At 42.4% G+C, this 4,511-nt stretch overlaps 1 protein-coding gene across 11 annotated transcripts in view; it reads right to left on the minus strand.

Moving 5' to 3' along the window:
- LOC311321347 (ubiquitin carboxyl-terminal hydrolase 9X-like) overlaps positions 1–4,302 on the minus strand; it is a 61,981-nt gene extending 57,679 nt beyond the window's left edge. For all 11 annotated transcript variants that reach the window (XR_014630888.1, XR_014630889.1, XR_014630890.1 and 8 more), the window contains exon 1: positions 4,057–4,302. The gene's annotated coding sequence lies outside the window, so the exon portion shown is untranslated. The remainder of the gene's footprint in view (positions 1–4,056) is intronic.
- Between the last annotated feature and the right edge of the window lie 209 nt (positions 4,303–4,511).

The raw sequence follows: 4,511 nt of genomic DNA on the forward strand, positions 1-4,511 counted from the left end.
ACAGTCCAACCCAAACACACTCCAACCCAAACAGAACCCCCCCCCCCCAATTCCCAGTTTAGCTCTGCTGCAGACAGCCCTGGACTATCACCTTACACCCCTCGGTGCTATTAATAGTCTGTCTAACTGATTTAACAGTCTAACAGATATGCAACACAATGTCATTCATGCATTACACACAGCTACCCTAGCTATTGGCTATTAGCATTTTGAACGTCGGCATAGATCTTAAAGCTAGATCTTATCTAAAATCAGATCAATAGGTGCGTTCATTTCAGTTTCTGGTATGAAAGAAAAATAGTTTGTTTCGGTTTGTGGCGTTTGCCAGATGTGATGATTTGAATGGTGAATTTTAACTGATTCAGTCGATTTATATGAGCAATATGGCCAAAGAATTAATCGGAGATATCGGCCAGCCCTAGGTCCAAGTTTTCCTTTTCACTGATGTCTTTGCTAGTATCACCACACTCACAACCACAGAAAATGTGAAGGTGCCAGAAAGCCAAACTGCAATATTCAAGAAAGTTTCTGCACACTTTGGTCACATGCAAGTTTCAGAATTGAATTGTCATGCTAGGACTTCGGTCAAACGGCCTTCCTCGGGGCAACAGCCAACACCTTTTCACTGAGGCAAAAGCTGAAGGTGAAAGCAAGTAGAGTGCACATGATGAGAGGCCATGGGAGGCCAAATGTTGATCTGAGGCGCTAGATAGTACTGTGTTGGGTTAATTTAAGATAGACCAATGGTTCCAGACCAATAAGCTGTCTGAGATACTGTGTCGACAGCACACAAGAGTGTTAATACTATCTGCCACCACTATAACTTGAAAAAAGTCAGCTGACCTGATTACGTCTAGTGATAAAAAAAAACATAATAATCTGAGATGACATTTCTTGCATTATTTCATCTCATCTTCATGGCTGAAGAACCGAGTGAGTGTGTTCACATTTAAAGGCTTCATACCCTTGGAAAACAATTTGCATCGTTTTGGTACTCTGACAAATCATACTAACACTTATCAAGAATCTGCAACTATTATCGTCTTTCCATAGTTTTAGAACTCCTCCCTATTTTAATAACGTGTTTAGATATGTGTTCATTCTGAATTTCACAAAATCACGGAAGAGGACCAAACCTTGTTCAGTTGATATTACCATAGCGACACTGCCTATTCTTTACCATTTACAAGCTAACAGCAGAAATGGCTAATGTTAACATATCTTTCTTGTCTGCCAGGCAGTGAAAGTGTCTTTGCACTACTTTGCTATATGATGAGAGAGAGACAGTTGGATGAAGTTTGTTTTTGGTGACAAAAACGTTTCAAGTCGTCTAGGTTGGCCAGGCACAGTACATTTCTCTCCCACGAACGCAAAGCATCAGCTACACCCTGAGCTAGCAGTAATGGCATGCTTTGTAACGTGAGATTTACTAAACTGAATAAATAGGCAAGGCAAGTTTATTTGTATAGCACATTTCAGCAACAAGGCAATTCAAAGTGATTTACATGACACATTAAAAGCATCAAGAAAAAGTAAATACTATCAAACTGCCTTGCTAGTTTAATCGTGTTATAACTAACATCCACACAAAAAAAGTCTGGACAGATTTAGTTACTACGAACATGAATTTCACATTTGCATTTTTATAGCTAACGTTATCCCAGTAATCAATGGTTTTGAACGGACCCGTGGCTAATGTAACATCTAACAGTCTAGGCATAGGCTGAATATCGTTTCCATAGGAGCTTCTGAAGAGTGCAATAATACCCGGAGGGATGGCATCAAACACAATTGAGAAATCTTTCGGTGAGACAGGGAAACCATAGTGATTAAGGAACTCAGTGTAAGTATAAAGCTGTCCGTTTTGGTTAAATCATTGACTTAATAGAAGAATGTCATTGTCAAACCACCGTTGTAGAAAGATTGACCTTGATGATGATTGATTTCTAATGTAAAGTGTGTTCTAATAGATGCAAGGAACCACACAAATATACCTCAAGTGCCAAGGATATGGTACCTTAAATACTAACTAATGGAGCTATATGGCTGATAGAAATGGACCTTACTACTGTATATGCCTATAGGCATTTGTGAAAGAAATCTCACTCCCAATATGATGCAGACAGTTTAGACATATAGTGCAGACAACCTGAAAAGTCTTGTGAAAGCTTGCTGCTGGTTTACAAATTAACTTATTGCAAAGGTACCATGTGTAAGTCCCTGGTGATGGAGGTGGATAAATCAACTTATTCAGAGGAAACATTAGACAAACTCAGGAGGATTCAAATAAAATGTATGAGCATTACATTGATTGATTTGATAGGAAATGATATATCTTGTGCATTTGTAACCGAGTGAAAGGTGAGTCCTCGTAAACCCTTGTGGAGTGAGTAGTCCACCGAGGTAGAGGTAGCGAGTAGCTGGTGAAACTCACTCCTAGTATAAAGGATGTGTTAAGGACCCTGCCGATAGAGATACCTCTCTGGGTATAATTGTTAGCACATCCGACTTGCAAGCGCAAGGTTGCAGGTTAGCCTCCCTTCCTGGACAATCCCTTAACATGGGTCAAATGCACCAGAACCAGAAACACACAACACAAACCAGAAACACACAACACAAACCAGCGGACAAACCAGAAACACACAACACAAACCAGAAACACAACGCAGACAAGAGTACTGACTAGAGTACTTCCGTTACACATTTAATGGTGTGTACATTTCCCATGTTGTTGGAGAAGCAGTGGTTGGATGACTCCTATATCGAATCAAGATCCAAAGGCATCAATGACCAGAGGTATGCACTCCCCGAGCATCCTTATCCTGTTCATATTAGTACCCAGGTGAAGAGTAGAGGGAACCCTGTGATCATTAGAGATGTACATTCTCTGACCTTCCACTGCCATGGAGATGTTCCATGTTAAAATTAGCATACTGTTCTTTGGGCTTGTATTAAGGTACTATCCTTCTAATGGGGACCCAGCCTTAGACAAGTAAAAATGCAGCCGTCACAGCTGGTTAGCTACTGGCGGGTTTGTAAACAGCGGGCCATGTTATGTTCACTTTATGCAACACCCAGCAAGCAATGAAATGTCTTGCCCCTAAAGAAAACCTCTAGTCACCTCTAGTCAGCTAGATATATTGGACGTTATATCTGTTTATCTAGCGAAGGTACAACACAATCACCTGACTCTTGTGTGGTCACGTCAACAGGCTAGCCAAGCTAACGTTAACTAGTATTTATTTAGGCTTGATCAACACTATAACTAGCTAGCTAGCGTTACATGACTACCTACACTGACCCTGATGTAAGTAGCAAGCAAGCTACCAGTTAGGGCCTGCTGTAGGCTAGCTAGCCGTGCTAGTTAGCCTGTTAGCCTGTTAGCCTAGCAGCACTCCCTCTCGCCTGTCACAACTATAAAGTCAGTTTGGGTATCATGGTTTGGTAACTGTGCATCTCTGTCAATGTCTGAGATATGTCACACATGACGTTAACCTTTAAATCATGCGAGTAGGCATAACTCATTGAACTGAACTGACCTTGAACACCAGTAACGTTACTTGCTTTCTTCTGTGCCCCATTCCCCAAATGCAAACATTAACAGGTTGGTAACGGTGGAGACGTCAGCCATTTTACCACACAGACAAAATTGCATACATATAACCAGCATCCCAGCACAAAAACAGCATCTTCTGTCAATGGCAGGTAACTTAGCGAGCACCAGCTAACTTTATTATTGTTGACAGACGAGTAACATGACGTGTTCCTCTTCAACCCATGAACACCTTTGTTGGAGAGATAGTAGCTAGTGCTAAACTGAACCAGGCTATGCTTTCTTGCGCTAACGTTACTGCGAAAGTGTTCGTGAGCTAGCTTAGCCAGGCAACGTTACTTCAATGAGCTGACTAGCATAGCTAACAAAGACAAGCTAGCGTTAGCCATCCAGCTAAGTATTTGCTAGCTAGCATGCACAGCTTGAAGTTGTTGCTAGCCAGGGCTAGCTGTAAACGAGCATAACGTGATCATCAACACAAACCACCAGGTCATATATCTTACCAGAAATAAATTGATGCAACTTCCTTGTACTCAATTATTCCGTCTGTGTATTTGACGCTTGGTATGTCAGCGTCCCGTGTATTATATATATATGTCCAGATAGGCACCGGGGTTCTTGGTGTCTTGGTTCCAGATAGGCACCGGGGTTCTTGGTGTCTTGGTTCCAGATAGGCACCGGGGTTCTTGGTGTCTTGGTTCCAGATAGGCACCGGGGTTCTTGGTGTCTTGGTTCCAGATAGGCACCGGGGTTCTTGGTGTCTTGGTTCCAGATCCAGATAGGCACCGGGGTTCTTGGTGTCTTGGTTCCAGATAGGCACCGGGGTTCTTGGTGTCTTGGTTCCAGATAGGCACCGGGGTTCTTGGTGTCTTGGTTCCAGATAGGCACCGGGGTTCTTGGTGTCTTGGTTCCAGATCCAGATAGGCACCGGGGTTCTTGGTGTCTTGGTTCCAGATAG

Source organism: Borostomias antarcticus, assembly GCF_949987555.1.
Source record: "Borostomias antarcticus genome assembly, chromosome: 19".
NCBI classification, from domain to species: domain Eukaryota; kingdom Metazoa; phylum Chordata; class Actinopteri; order Stomiiformes; family Stomiidae; genus Borostomias; species Borostomias antarcticus.